Raw genomic sequence first — 17013 nt, 5'->3', positions numbered from 1 at the left:
GTGAAAAGAAGTGGCACATGCACCCCAAGGTTCATAGCAACAGTGTCCATAAGAGCCAAACTGTGGAATGAGCCAAGATGTCCTTCAACAGATGAATGTATAAAGAAGATGAGAGGTATGTTTTAAAAATACATTCCTGGGATGTCTGGGTGGCTCAGTTGGTTAAGTGGCTGACTCTTGGTTTTGGCTCAGGTCATGATCTGAGTAGGGTATTGTACTCGGTGGGGAGTCTGCTTGAGGATTCTCTCTCCCCCTCTCCCTTTGCCCCTCTCCCTGCTCATGTGCACGCAAGTGCGCTCTCTCTCTCTCTCTAAAATTAAAAAATAAAATGAGTCTTTTAAAAAAGGTACATTCATAATTGATAATCTGGTGATTGTAATACTGAATTCAAATGTTGCATTAAATAAGCTATTCTATATAAAAGACCTAACCACAATGCTGAACATAGAGAGTACATTAATGAAATGGTGATTACTTTTTTGTTTACCAAAGGAAAATAAGTTAATAACATACTTTATGAAAGAGAAAATTGAAAAGTACGTGTTTTCAGTTTTATAACATTATTTTCCCCAAAAGAAGATTCTATATGTATATATTCTATTAATTACTGAGAGTAAGAGAAAGGAGAAATATTTTTTGAAATTAGAGCAACAAAATTATCTCCTAATGGTTTACTTTATTTAAAAAAAAAAACTTCATAAGTACTGTAAAAGTCTCCACTGAAATTCTTGTTATTAAATAAGCACAATATAAACTGTGTCTGTTGTATATTCACCTAGTTTAAAATGTTTTTGTAGTATTGTTCTAGTTGCTGCAGGAGTTAGAAGATAAAATATCTGTTGTGGAATTGGCAGACTAGCCGAAACAACAAAATAATGCACGTGAAATGGCCCTTACTGTAAAAGGAAACAATTACATTAATTGGTCTAATTGAACTGTCAATTATCAAAAAGCAATGGTCATAAGCCACTATCTCAGGCTGCCTTTTTGACTGTAGCCCCCCCAACTTTCTTGCAAATGGAGAAGAGTGTGCCCAGTTCTCAGTTGGTACCAAATGAAGCTAGACTAGAAAAAAAAGACAGGACCAAGAAAGGGGTGTGAAGAAACTTGCGGAAGTCATGGGACCAGACTTGCTCTTTCATGCCTTTCCACTCCCTAGAATTTAAAAAGCAGAGCAATATCATGTGGGAGAATACCTTAGTGTAATTTGAGCCATGAGGCAAGTAGTGAGGTATTCATGAGAAAGAACATCTCTTAGGTAATGGAAATATCTTGCTTACTTAATTAAAGCTTTCATGGTTTTTGTACTTAAAATTCCTCAAAACATCATTGGCAACAAGACTGGTGGTTAAAAATCTGCCACAGTCTTGTAATTGTATGGACATTGCTGAGTCTTCAGAGATGATGAGCAGTTTAATTGAGGTTGCACTCTAGGATTAAGAAAAATAATTTCCAATAGAAAGAGCCAGAAATTAGCTCAGTGAGCCTTAAGTGTCTTGGATTATCTTTGTTATTGGGTAAGTGAGTAAGTAAATAAATAAATAAATAAATAATGCAGTGAAAAGTGGGAATATTTTAATACTTTATCTCTTTATACTTTTAAAATTACATAATAATCATATTAGTATTGAAATAATAATTTAATTTATTTTTAATATTCAAAAGTAGGTAGATGGATAGAAATACTTAGATATAGGGATGATTACATGAAGGTGATAGATAAATATTATTTTGGGGAGAAGGATTTAAAAATAGCTTCATGTGGGAGACTATCCATGAAATAGGTTATCTAGATAATTTACTTGGATATCGATGTGGTCTATTATTACCATCTAGTGGTAATGTCTTTGAACTGCAAATTCTTAGTACCAATATAGACTCTAAAGGGGCTTGGCCAATTCAACCCATTTTCTTGATGCATATGTCAGAAATATTAATTATTATATAACATCACCAACCATACACATATTACCTTGTAAAAACTTTTTCATAAAATGAAACTGATTTGAATAAGGCCAATTACAAAAGACTTAAATTCGTTTCGATAGACAGCAAAATCAAAATTGGGCTGAGAGGAAAATAATATGTTCAAGTTTGAATTAACTCACCAAGAATAGGGCATATGAATAGAAAAAAAAATTCTTTGCAGTTTGGCAATATAGTCTGCCAGTTTTAAATGTGCAAGTTTGACTAGATGAGAAATACGCAAAAAAAGATCAATGTTGAGATTGAAGTTTAGAAGTTCAGATTAAATAGCATAAATTGATGATAAAGAATAAGGATAATACATTTTAAAATGTTATAACAAAAATACAAAAATGTGAATATGTAGAAGATAAATTGGGAATTATTTGCAATGATTTATGAGGATATGAGCACTTGTATGGTCATTGGGGAAATGCAAAGAAAGCAAAGATTCTGTAAGATTTGTCAATAAAGGTAGAGTACTTGATAAATTAGGTGAAAGAGATAAAAGAAAGAGATGAAAGTATCTCTCATGTTTTGAATATGGAAAACTAAAGAATAGAGGTAGTGTGTTAAGTATTAGGGAAATTAATAACAATTATTATAGACCTTTGTTATAGGATATAAATCTTATAAAAGCTGGACAGAATTCTAAGGAATTTCCCTACACTTTGTCATTTAATCCTCCTAAACCCCATTTTTAAACTGGGGTGGGGGAGATGTGAAGGAATCAGAGCCAACTATATTACATCATTTTCCCAAAACCTTACAGCTTAATATGTGGTATCCCTGGCATTTGATTCCCAAACCCATGGGATTCTAAGAGTTGGTGCTTTTTCTCCTCTTTGTGAAACATCTTTAGTTTTTTAGCATCTCAGCTGAGATTTTTTTTTAAACTAAGTTAATGTGAAGATTCTACAGTATACCTAACCCTCTATTAAAAATTATATGACCTTATATAACCAAAGTTTAGAAAATGTGAAGTTTACTAGGTCGTTTTCTGTATGAAGTATGAGATGTTTGTCCTGAAATATAAACCTAAAAAGGATACGATAAAGGAATATAGAAAAGGCATGTTTATGTACCATAATTTTTAAATTACACCATTGTAATAACTGAAAGATATTTTGCTGAAGTGTGCAGTGCATGGTAAAGATGTGGTTCTCTGGTCTACAATTAAACAGTCAGAATTACCACATAGATCCAACCCATCTGATACTCAGTGAAGGGACAGACAGAAGGCTGCATGTGGAGATTATCTAGCGTCTCCCTTCGTCAACATGTATGCCTATTTCTGCTTGTTCATGCTTATTGGTTGATAACAAGAGCTTTATTATTGGTAGTAGTACAGTAATAATAACCATTATTATTGTTGTTGTTGTTATTTATTTTAGAGTTAAGATAGGTAAACAAAAATATGTTAATAGTCTCAGCTAACCTATAATTATTAATAATTACATTAATTAATAATTATTGATGATATTATTATTATCCCTTCCTTTTCAAAAGTGTCCTGGTTGGGATGATGAATTATGTTATCACCCAGACAAGGGGTACTTAAACAAAGACATGGTGGTCTGGTTAAACTTATAGACGGTTTTTACAATGCTGTTTTAAAATGCATAAAATAGGGGCGCCTGGGTGGCTCAGTCAGTTAAGTGTCTGGCTTCTGCTCAGGTCATGATCCCAGTGTCCTGGGAGGGAGCCCACTTTGGGCTCTCCACTCAGTGGGAAATCTTCTCCCTCTCACTCTGCTCCTCCCCCTGCTCCTTCTCTTTCTCACTCTCTCATAGAAATAAAGTCTTTAAAAGAAATAAATAAAATTAAAATACATAAAATTACAAAGGGAAGCATACATATTAAAATAGTTATCAAAATATTTTAAAAAGCAGATTTGTGTTGTAGTGATCATTGTGCTCCTTTACTAACTCATTAGTTACTGAGATCTAGTGATGCATTTAACAACTACTATAATTTAAAGGAGGGATAATCAAACAGTATTTCAACACAACTGTAAGGTGAGAAGTATATTTGTAATTTCTGTTGATGAAAAAGTTAGAAGTCCTATTTCTATAGCTTATGACTTATATTCATTCTTGAAAGAAATACTAATTTTCAGTTTCTTAAAAATTAAGATGCATTATTGCTAACCCCAACAAGTAGTTAAGAACCTCTAGATATACTACATTGCTAGTTTATATACCTTCTCCAACACTAGAATTGAGCCCCTTAAGCTCGCAAATTATATTCACATTTGCATCGTTAGTAACAAATACAAAGCATAACATATTATACACATTCAATAAATAAATGAATCCATACACAATAAAGTCAGTGAAAAAACTGAGGATGTGTAAAATTCAAAGGAACAAATTACATGATAAGACACAGTAGAGTTTCCAGACAAAGACTTTAGCTAATGGTGGGGTGGGAGATAGGATATGGAAATGAAGATGAATTGTCCAGAAACTGAGGCTTCCACTCCAGCCCATGTGTTCAGCATGGTTATGACCTGTTTGGGCAGTGGAAAAGAAGGCAGGGCCTGACCTTGCTCCAGACCGACATCTCGCTAATCCCCATATTATGAGACTGAGGATATTGAAGTTCGGTCAAAGGACTGTTCTGACAAAGGGAAGATGCTCATCTTTTGTTTCTTACTCTCCCTACTTCCAAGCCCACTCACAAAATCAAAAGTACGCTCTGGAAGGTGTAGGCAGTGTTGTTGCAGGATTTACTCTACCTCTGTGATGTTTGTCCTTTACTTGTAAGTCTGTTCCAGAGATCTCGTCACGTCTTCTCCTTCAGAGCTCTGGGCAGCTCTTCATCTTGCTGCTTTTGCTTTTGCACCTCCGCCAGCTCTCCTGTCAATGGATTGAAGTTGTCTGATGGAGGAAACATTCATTTTTCCTTTCCCATTTACACATATAAGGGTATAGCTGGTGTTTCTGTGGGGGGAGAGGGGAGTCTCTGGAGATTTATTATATAAAGAGAAAAAATTGAAGTGAATGTCTAATGAAAGAACATTGAAGCTTCCTTTACTGTTCCCACTGGGTCTCAGCAGAAGTACATTCTAATTCTGCCTGGACAAGCCCCTTTAAACACGCTAGCTTCCTTCAAGGACAGTTATAGCTCCTCAGCTTGTCAGCAGGACTAGAACAAACAAAAACAAAAACAACAAAAAAGACAAAATAAAACAAAAGGTCTGTCCAAATTATGTGAGTGCAGGGATAGAGCAGGAGGCTACAGAACATAATGGAAGGACGGCGCAGTGAGGAAAAGACAGTAACAGATGTTTAAGGTGTTCGATGATAAAACATATTCCCTTACAATGAATGTTCTCAGCAGTCCTAGATGAGTGGAGATAGATTTACGTGTGTGTGTGTGTGTTTGTGTATACACATATATATATCATTTCTTTTATAATGGTTTTAGTAATTTTACTGACATTGTCAATAGGAGTAAGATTAGCTATTTCAGAGATGGTAGGTGATAGATGTGATATGATAGATTATGACAGAGGGGACTACTTTGGATGGATTGCTTTGGGGGTAAGAAAGCATATTTTAGTAAGTTACATTTGAGGTGAGACCTGAGTGATAAGAAAAGAGACAGTTGTATGAACACTTGGGAAAAGAGTATGCCAGGCAGACGGAAGAGCTCAGAATTGTGTAGGGTTATGTAGGACATAATCGTAGCTTCTCACTAACTTAGTTCTCATCCTATCATTTAGTTACTTAAACAGTACTTGGCCCCCTTCAAAAATTGTAGAAAACTCTAAACAAGCATAGGGTTCAGGAAAACCTCTATAAATAATACAGAATAAGTATATATTGTAAATGACAGTGGATTTTAATAGGAAACACTCTAGGACTAGTTCTAAGACACTTAATGTGTATCATGTGCTTACTATAAGCTAGGGTCTCCTAAATTTTATAAGTACTTTGGATTTCAATCTAAGTGTAATGAATTAATTCACTAAATGGCTGTAAGAGAAAAGTGCAGGATTTGAGTTACATTTTGAAAAGCCTACTTTGGATCTTTGTGGAGAATGGATTATAGAAGAACACAGAACCCTGGGGGACCAAGTAGGGATGCTTTTTGTCATTGTCAGGAGAGAAAGTAGAAGTGATGGACGGATGATAGTGCCCTTTTCTGAAAGAGCAAGTGGAAATTGATTCCAGCAAGTAGAGGAAGCCTCCAGAATTCTGTTTGGAAATGTTAATTTTTCATCACAATTTGGGCAACCTTTTCTGAAGGTTTGCTTCCCTTTCCTAAATAAACTTTTGGCAGAGCCAAGACAACACCTCTTTCTAAGAAGCTGGTCATGTTGTCATTAAAACCAGGTCCAGTGCCAGACTAAGAACAGATAAACTCTGGCTCTGCCTGTTACCAGCCATGTGACCTTGAACTTACTGACTTATTAGATTTGCTGTGCTTCAGTTTCCTCAGATATAAGGAGGATAGTAATTGTGCTCTGTCTAATGGAGTTTTTAGAGATTAAATAAATTAATTAATGTAAGCCCTTAAAATAGGGCTAGGCACATGTTTGTGTGATATAGAATTAAGTTTCTTAGGACTATTCCTAAACCACAGTACTTTCTATTAACATCCATTCTTTAGAATATGTACTCATTCTGTATTATTTATAGAGGTTTCCCTGAGCCCTATGCTTGTTTAGGGTTTTCTCCAATTCTTAACAGGGACGATCACCATTTAAACAAATAAAAGAGTGAGAAACTAAGTATTAATGGGAGGCTATAATTAGTTCAATTGTGATATTTTAGTTCTTTGTGCAATTCCTGTTGATATCATTTAGATGCCATGCAGGAGCTCAAGAGTCCTGCACAATAGGACCCCTGACCTGTACACATTGCACGTTGGACTACCATTGGAGACTGACCTTAAATGATACTGTCTTGTTTTCCCCAGTAAATTTAAGGTTATGAAAAGTATCCTTTTGTACTTTTTTTCTACTTTCTTTCCATTTTTAATTAATTTAGTAAATCAATCATTGCTCTAAATATAAAATCATAGAATCACATAAGCAGAACTGGAATTTCTGGAGTGCAAAAAAATTGATATATAATCAATGTATTACTAAAAAGACTGAGTTCCTGGAGCACCTGGGTGGTTCAGTTGGTTAAGAATCTGCCTTTGGCTTAGGTCACAATCCAGGGTCCTAGGATCAAGCTCTACATTGGGCTCCCTGCTCAACGGGGAGTCTGCTTCTTCCTCTCCCTCTGCCTCTCCTCTCCTCTCCACCCCTGCTTGTGCTCTCTCTCTCTCTTGCTCACTCTCTTTCTCTCTCTCAGATAAAGTCTTCTAATAAAAAAAAAAAGATAAAACTTCTGAGTTCCTAGAGCATAACTGAATGAAACAAAATCATTTCATTATAAACCTGGAAACATTACAAAAATATAACTAAACTTCAAGACATGTCTGAATTTCATCATCTTGGTTTGGTCAGACTCTATCTGGACTTCGCAGATGAGAATTGTTAATATATGCAGATTGACAAGGATGATGAAATCTCTGGTAATCATATCTGTGTGAAAAACTGTAGAACCATTAACTTCCAAAAATTAGGTGGCTTTTATGTAGACAAAAGGATTTATTCTTTTTAGCTTTGTGTGAAAATTATAGGAAGACACAAAAAGAAAGGTTTTTTCAAGCATAAATAATTGCTCAAAATACATGAGAAACATCAGACAACAGAAATTCTCGAGGTTTTTTGCCCCTCCCCCTTTGTTCTACTGTCTGTTCTAGAAAAAATGTTGTTACAGGATGATGTCTAGTTGCCAAGGAGAAAATTTGGTCAAGTTGTTATTAAAGTGATTTCATTTTTCTATATGATTACCTGTCTCAAAATTCACAAATTATCTCATAATCATACATGTTGCAAAATTGCAAAGATAAATTTTGATCCAAGCAGTCACTCACAATGAGATGTTTTAGCATTCTAGGAATTACCTATTGTAAGCTCGGAGTATATAGATGGTACCTAAGTCCACTGGGAGATAGATCTTAATGAGTCCCCCCACAAGCATCAATGTAGTACAATTTAAGAGATCCCAGTTGTTGGGGCACCTGGGTGGCTCAGTGGGTTAAGCCTCTGCCTTTGGCTCAGGTCATGATCTCGGGTCCTGGGATTGAGCCCTGCATCGGGCTCTCTGCTTGGCAGGGAGCCTGCTTCCTCCTCTCTCTCTGCCTGTCTCTCACCTATTTGTGATCTCTGTCTATCAGATAAATAAATAAAATCTTAAAAAAAAAAACAACAAGAAAACACAAAAGATCCCAGTTGAAAAATTATGCATTCTGACTATCTTTCTAAAGAGGGAGAACCCAGGGTAATTTGTCACAAAAAAAAAAAAAAAAAAAAAAAAAGTAGTTCTGGAAAACAAGATATTTAAAAAAATAGTAACAGACTTTACTTATTTTAGTGCCACATTTACTACATAGCAACTACATGCACACAAGGAAAAACAAAGACAAACTGACATCAACCTCCTGTGTTTTAATAGATGACCATAGTGTAACTTAATGAAATAAACATACTCTTCTCTCTCTGTCTCTCTATTTTTAACGTGAGCATGATAACATAGGATCAAAATAAGGAATTCTATTAGTAAGACTGTATCATTTACTTAGTCACAGGTTTAATAAATAGGAGCTAGAACTTGCTGGTTTAATTTTCATTTTATTCAAATTTATATTTGCCCTTCTGCAAATTCATTGTGCTGAATGGATTTCTATTTCCCGGTCAAGCTGGCAAAAAGTTGAATGTTAAATGACATCAAGACAAGTAAATAAATAAAAATAATTAAAATGAATAGTCTATCATCATCTAAATGCAAACTAGTACAACACAGAGGAAGCCAATGCCATCTTTTCCCATTATTCACTTCACAGTTATTAATTATGCCAATATACATCACAGCAAAGAATGAGAAATTTTGACAACAGTGCCATGAATTGAAAAGACAAGTGTGCACTTTAGTGTATGGATAGATTTAATAATATAAAAAGTATAAGTATTGTTAAAATTCTAAAATTAAGTCTTAAAAGACTTACAGTCATTTCAAAAACAAATTATATGTTTATAACTGTTTTAGATTTGCAGAAATACTGCAAAGAGATTACAGAGTTCTCATAACCCCAGAAGAGTTTCTCCTATTACTAACATCTTGTATTACCAGGATTCATTTATTACAATTAGTGAAAAAAATCGATATATTCTTATTAACTAAAGTTCATGCTATATTAATATTTACTTAATTTTTTACCTAATGGCTTTTTTTTTTTTTTTTTGGTGCCAGCATGCATTCTAGAATACCACATTACATTTAGTCAACATGTCTCCTTCAGCTTCTCTTGGCTGTGACAATTTTTCATACTTCCCTTGTTATTATTGATGACCTTGAGAGTTCTGAGAAGTACTGGTTATGCATCTTATAAGATAGCCTTCTATTGGGAACTGACTGCTGTTTATTTCATAATTAGACTGGGGTTATGGATTTTTTTCTTTTAATTTTTTTTCTTTTTCTTTTTCTTTATTTTCATTTTTTTTTCTTTCTTTCTTTTTTTCTTTTTCTTTTTTTTTTTTTTTCCCCCACAAACCCTTGTGTTGAGGGCTGACTTTCAATAGATAGCAGCGAGGGAGCTGCTCTGCTACGTACGAAACCCCGAAACCCCGACCCAGAAGCAGGTCATCTACGAATGGTTTAGCACCAGGTTCCCCATGAACGTGCGTTGCGAGACGGGCGAGGGGTTATGGATTTTAGGGAGGAGGATCATTGAGTTAAACTGCCATGTTCATGATATCATATCAAGGGTACAGAATACCACTGTTTTTAATACCACATTTGATATAACCACATTTCAACACCACAACTGATATGACTCATCAGTATCAGTGTTTGATGACCTTGAGCAGGTGGCTAAAAAGCACGTTTGTCAGGTTTCTTCCACCCTTAAATTCTTACCTCCAACCGTAACCACTTCATACTCCTTGGAATAAAGTCACTACACCAGCACTTAAGGAGTGGAGAGTTATGTTCCACCTACTTGAGGGTGGGAAATCTATATAAATAAGTTGGACTTCTTCTACACAGAATATTTGTCTCTTTCCACTTCATGTGCTTATTCAGTAATTTATTTATATCAGTATGGTCTCATGGACGTTTAATAAATACATTGTGTTATAATCTGATATTATCATCTTTACTTTGTGTTCACCTTGTTTTAGCTTTGGCTGTTTGGGAAGGGTTGCAGTTTGTTCTTGTGTCCCTTTGAATTATCTCCATTGTGTGGGTACTGGTTGTTAATTTTTGTTTCTTTGTTTAGCTGATTGGCTGGTTTGCCAGTTAATTAATTAATTAACTAATTATTTTATTCACTCACTAATTCACTTATTTATTTATATGCATCATATAAATAACGCATCATATGCATTGTATGCATCATCTTTTAGGGTAGTTTTAGATTTGCAGCAAAATTGAAAGGAAGGTACAAGGATTTCCCACTAATGGTCTGCATTTAATTGGTGTATTCAGATTATTTGTACAGTGATTATTGATTTATTTACCATGTTTGTTTTCTGTCTGTTGCAGGAATTTTCCATTCCCTTTCTATCTTCCCTAGTTTTGATTATTTAATATAATTTTCATTTATTTCCGGTCTTAAATAGCAGGTCTTCTTCTTTAAAAAATGTTATTAGTTATCCTAAAGTTTACATTATTAATTTTTAAAGTAATCTTTGTCCACCTTTAAATAATGGTATACTGCTTTGTATGTATTTCAGCATTCTTATAATGGTCAATTCTTCCCTCCTTTCCCTTATGATATGGCTATCATTCTTTCACATCCATATGCTAAATTTATCCAATACATTACTATTAATATTTTAAACTTACCCTTGTTTCTTAGAGCAATTAAAAATAAGAAAAACAAGCTCACCCTAATTTATTCCTGCTCTGATATTCTTCCTTCCTTCATGCAAATTTGCGTTTCTTAACTATATCATTTTCCATCTGTCTGAAGAACTTCTTTTAACATTTCTTGCTGGGCAGATCTATTGGCAATGAATTTCCTTTATTTTTGTTTGTCTGAAAAAGTCATTACTTCTTCATCCCTGGAAAATAATTTTTCTGGATATTGAATTTTATGTTGGTATTTCTTTTCTTTTTTCTTTTTCTTTTAATACTTTTAGTATTTTACTCCCTTTCCTTCTTGCTTTCATGGCTTCTGATTTAAAAACAACAACAACAAAAACTTTTAGAGAAAACTCTTATCCCTGTTCCTCTATAGGTAAGATGTTGCCAAACTCCCTTGTAATATTGTGATTTATAAGAAATATGTGTTTGGTCATTCAGATATGATACATATATTTCTCATGTAAATTTGGTCTTTCCCATGGTTCCTGGCTCATAGCTCCTAACACCTTTGGAATTTCCTGAGTGGTAAGAACAATGGGAACATCTTTTGTTATAATATTTTGTCCTCGGTTCCTAAGGCACTTCAAAGCCATAAATGTGAAATGAGAGTCACATTATTCATATCAAGCCCCTCTACACCACAACCAAGTTTATGTTAATGAGGGGACTTTTGGAAAGGACCAACAAGGGGTGACTGTGTGGCTCAGTTGGATAAGCATCTGCCTTTAGTTGGGGTCATGATTCCAGGGTCAAGGGATTGAATCCCACATTGGGCTCCCTGCTCAGCAGGGGGTCTGCTTCTCCCTCTCCCTCTGCCTCTCCGCATGCTTGTGCTCATTCTCTCTCTCTCTCTCTCTCTCTCTCTCAAATAAATCAAGTATTTTTAAAGATTTAAAAAGAAAAAAAAAGCACAGGGTCTGATGGCCGGGGAACCAATAACAAGTAGCAGTTTGGAACTTTCAGTCCCACTCCCTAATTTCCAGGAAGAAGAAAGGGGCTTGAAGTTTAATAAATTGCCAAGCGCCAGTGATTTAATATCATGCTGATGTGATGAAGCACCATTAAAAACTCAAAAAAAGGGAGTTTGAAGAGCTTCACTGAGGTTCATGAACCCGAATGCTTGTACATGCCACCATGCTAGGCTCCAAACTCCATGGGGACAGAAACTTTTTGTTTGGGACTTGACCTGTGTCTCTTCATCTGGCTGTTGATTTGTATCCTTTAATATCCTTTGAAAATAAATCAGTAATCTAGTGAATAAATGGGTTTCTTGAGTTTTGTGAGCTACTGTAACAAATTAATCAACCCAAGGAGGAGGTGTAAGAACCTGATTTCTAGCCAATGGGTTAGAAGTACTTAGGCTTGTAATTGACATCTGAAGTGAGGGGCATTCATGTAGGACTGAAGCCTTAACCCGTGGAATTAGTGCTATCTCTGAGGAGATAGTATCAGAATTTAGTTGAACTGTGGGACTCTCAGCTAGTGTTGGAGAATTACTGGATGTGGCAAAAAGCCACACCCATTGAACCAGGGCACAGAAATTTTACCCTCACTCCTGCTCTGACTTTTTAAAAGAGTTTCTCTTTATCTTCAGTTTTCTGAAATTTGGATATGATATGCATAGGTACAGATTTTTGGGTATTTGTCTTGTTTGTTACTTTCTTTTGCTTCTTGGATCTTTCATTTGGTATCTGTCATTCATTTTGGAAAATTCTCAGTGATTATTAATTCAAATATTTTTCCTCCCATAGTTCAGTTGTTACTTTTCTTTCCTTTTTCTCACTTTTTTTTTCTCTTTAAATGTCAGTGCTGCAAGTCTCTATATAGCTTTATGCCCACTGATTCTTTTCTTGACCATGTCTGTTCTATTGATGAGGTTCAAAGATAGTCATTTCTATTAATGTTTTTGATTTTTAGCATTCCTATTTGATTCTTTCCCAGAGTTTCCACCTTTATTTATATTCCCTATGTATTCTGGGATATTGTCTGCTTTTTCTGTTAGAACTCTTAAGATGTTAGCTATTTTAAATTCACTTTCTGATAATTGAAATGTTCTATCTGCATCTGGTTCTGATGCTTGCTTTGTCTCTTCAGACTGCTGCTGTTGCTGCTGCTTCTTTAGGCTTTTGGCATACATTTTGATTTTTTTTGTCAAAAGCCAGACCCAGGGGTGCCCGGGTGGCTTAGTGGGTTAAAGCCTCTGCCTTCAGCTCAGGTCGTGATCCCAGGATCCAGGGATCGAGCCCCACATCGGGCTCTTTGCTCATCGGGGAGCATGCTTCCCCCCTTTCTCTCTCTGTCTGCCTCTCTGCCTACTTGTGATCTCTGTCTGTCAAATAAATAAATAAATAAAAATCTTTAAATTAAAAAAAGAAAGCCAGGCCCAATATATAAGATAATAGGAATTGAGATAAATAGGTCTCTTCTGCCCAGTTTTGTGTTTATGTGGCTAGGAATTGACTTGTATTTAATGATTCCTGTGACTGCACAGTAAAATTCTTCTTCAAGTTCCTCTAGAGCCCCTGTTCCCTGCTTTGGTTTGTCCTCTGTCTTTGGGCTTCTCTGAGAAAATTGCTCTATAGGTAGAACCGTATCTTTCACCTATAATCCAGTTATTACACTTGAACCTATTGGTGTGCTGGTAAGGATGGAGGAAAGCAAGTGTTCTATAACCTTATAATTAAATCCCAGTCTTTTACTGGGCCTTTCCCTGGACTGTGACTTTCACAAGGCTTTCTTAGCTTCCTCTTACATGACACAAGAAAGTTTGAGTAGACTGGAATCATCAGGGAAGTGCCCTTTCCCCAAGTTGGATAAGTCTCTGGTCGTCAGTCTCTCTTTTCCCTTGGAGAGTAGGTATTTGTTATGGAGAATACTGAAGGCATATTTTATACATGTTGCTTTTCCTTTCCTTCAACAGAGCCATGAGGGGATCTTTATGGCTTTTCAACATAAGGACATGATATCTTCTTCCCTGGAAGTAAAACCCGGGAAAGGATGAGGACTCCTAAATTCAGGGACTCGAAATCCAAGTGTTTCTGAATCTCATGATAGTCCATATTTAGTTTCCATCGATTCATCAAAATTATCATTTAATTATTGTTTATTCATGGCTCCTGCATCTTCTGCTCCAAGTGTAAAGATCTTGGCCGTGGCTTTTTCTATTTGCCTGTCTCTCTAGATTTCTGGGTGATGATTTCCCTTGAAGCCTCAGTTCTCTGATGGATCCAAGAAAAGTTTGCTCAGCTTCATTCTTGTAATAAGGACAAGGGTGACAATTTTCAAACTCTTTATAGGCTGAAGTTGAAACAGGAAATCCCTGTTTCAAAAAAATGGTCATTTTTTATAATTCGTTTTTACAGTAATGATATTAGAGAAAATTTAAAGGTCTAAATGTTCATGGCAGTTGGGAAGACCAGAATATTCAAGATGTTGAATGGAAGCAATCTATTTTCCTAGACATATAAGGTTATTAGTTTTTGCATTGTTGTCCTGTAATAGCTTTATTGTATTTGAGAAAATATTAACTTGAAACTCTATGATTTTTATGTTAAAATTGAAAATATAATTAATTAAATTCTCCATCAGTTGAATATGTGTGTGTATTTATGTACATTTACTATGTGTTGAGTACTATGATGGCTGTTTTATAAGAAAATCTTATCTTCATCTCACAAATACATGGGATAAGTTGTATTATTCCCATTTCATAGAGTAAGAAAGTGAGACACTGAAATTTGTGTTCTTAACTACTAATTACTTTATCTCTCTAAAGAATCAGGAATTATCTATTTCAGATATCTGAGATGGTAGAAAGATGTATGCTAAAGAATTTAGCCAAAGTCACATTTATAGATTAGATCATGTTCCAATTAGAAAGTATCTCAGATTATACAAGTATGTGTTGGCCATCTATTCTTAAAGCATATGGATAAAGGAGTAATCCTAATTATAAAAGTAAAATATTTTATTATATCCTTACTCCTTGATATCTATACTTACTCTTAATATAAAATACCTCCTTCATTAATACTTTTCAAGATGCCAAAGGCAGTAAAGTAGAATAAATTGCATTGTTGTGCACTTGACACCCCTAACACAGAAATGATAAATACTATGAAGATCTTTGTTTTGTTTCATGACCAAGTGCAGATAAATCTTTTTTTCACATTTAATAATAAGCTATTAAATCTCATATCTATGCCTCATACAATAGTATGTTTTAAATTTCGTTCTAATTTTAAAACTTTTGACTATAAGCTATAATTATAACAATCAAAGTTATTTCCCATAAGCAAATTATTTTCAGAGTACAGGGTAGATACCAGGAAAACACAATGAAATATTGTCTTTCATGAATACAATTTGTTGAATAAGGTACTCTAAATTAAGAGCTTGGAAAACATCTTTGCTGGCATTTGAAATAATTAAGTGTGAAAGTCATGATCCAAGACCCTTTTAAGATTTAGATTTTAAGTGCTTTCTCTTCTACTTGTCATGTCCTGACATTTTATCATTTGGTATTTAAAGAAGTAGAAAGTCCCTCCTTCCCCCAAACACTGTAGACAAATTATATTTATGCTAGATAATCAATACTATTACAAGCAAACTGGCTTGCATATTCAAAAGCATTGGCAATTCTGTCTGAAAAGAGGTTTGCCCACCCACATAAGAATAGGTCCCTATATTCAAATGAAATACTTTGCATAAATAATTTTTAGAGTGAAATTTTCCAGTGGGAAAAGTATTACTGAATTACTGAATTCCCACTTTTCCAGTGGGAAAAGTATCATTTGAGCAATAAATCCAATTATCTACCTAGGCATCCCTTTTTCTGGGTCTCAGGCACCATAAATTCAGTGTGTCCCGAACTCAATTCATCTCTGTCCCCTACGTTCCCCCCACAACCCCCATTACTTAAATTAATAAAGTATAGAAGTTGTCATTGAAGGCAATCTTTAAAAGTTCATTTGTTTATTATGTATTTTTAAAAATATCATGTTTCTAGAACGTCAAGTCCTCAAGGACATGAATCTTTCTTTGATTTAGTCACTGTTAAATCTCAAATACTTAGGATGATGCCAAGCACTAGCAGATGCTCATTTAATATTGGCTCAATGAATGCCTCCTCCTACCAGAATATAAGGTCCCTAAGGGTTACAGTTTTGTCTGGCCGACAATTATATTTCTAGTGTCACAGCAGACATTCAATAAATACCTGTTGACTGACCAGCTGAATGGTAGATTCAGTGAAATTATACCAGCATTAAAATACTGACAGTGTAAGTGGAACATGGAAAAATATCCTCTGCTCTCTGTCTCTCAGCAATAAATCTGATTTACCAATGATCCATTATATATAAATTTGTTTGTTAGGCTGTGATACAACTGAGAATAATTATTCATTGTATTTTGAGGTTTCACAATGACTGTGTTACATTTACTAAATTTTCCTGAAGATTGAACTAACTTGAATCACCAACTCAGCTGTTAAGACAGGCTTAAGAACTGGGTCACCTGGGTGGCTCAGTGGGTTAAGCCTCTGCCTTTGACTCAGGTCATGATCTCATTGGGCTCTGCTCAGCAGGGAGCCTGCTCCCCTCTCTCTCTCTGTCTGCCTCTGCCTACTTGTGATCTCTCTCTCTCTGTCAAATAAATAAGTAAAATCTTTTTTTTTTAATTTTTTAATGATTTTATTTATTTATTTGAGAGAGAGCGAGCATGAGAGGAGAGAGATCAGCGGGAGAAGCAGACTTCCTGCCGAGCAGGGAGTCTGATGTGGGACTCGATCCCAGGACTCCAGGATCATGACCTGAGCCAAAGGCAGTCGCTTAACCAACTGAGCCACCCAGGCACCCCAATAAGTAAAATCTTTAAAAAAAAAAAAGTCTCAAAAATAGTTTTGAGCCTTTCAAGCATGAAGTTTGCATATTATAACTATCTTCCCCATTTAGGATAATTTCCTTCAGATAAAAATTTAAAATTATCACTACCACGGTCATTTAAAATTGTAACAATACTAAAAGTAGAAAAGACCTCACTGAAGGTAATGTTGAGGTCTTATCTACATTTGCATGCATATGTTTGATACATTGATGATCTTAGTTATTATGAA

The 17013-nt window shown here is 35.1% G+C and overlaps 1 protein-coding gene across 2 annotated transcripts in view; it reads left to right on the top strand.

Annotated features, from left to right (window-relative positions):
* GALNTL6 (polypeptide N-acetylgalactosaminyltransferase like 6) overlaps positions 1-17013 on the top strand; it is a 1185252-nt gene that overhangs the window by 390640 nt on the left and 777599 nt on the right. The gene's annotated exons all lie outside the window — the stretch shown is intronic.

The sequence above is a fragment of the Lontra canadensis genome, unplaced genomic scaffold (assembly GCF_010015895.1).
Source record: "Lontra canadensis isolate GAN:19392208 unplaced genomic scaffold, GSC_riverotter_1.0 scaffold10, whole genome shotgun sequence".
Lineage (NCBI taxonomy): Eukaryota > Metazoa > Chordata > Mammalia > Carnivora > Mustelidae > Lontra > Lontra canadensis.
Note: the sequence above shows the minus strand (reverse complement) of the source record. Positions and strands in the feature narration are given on the sequence as shown.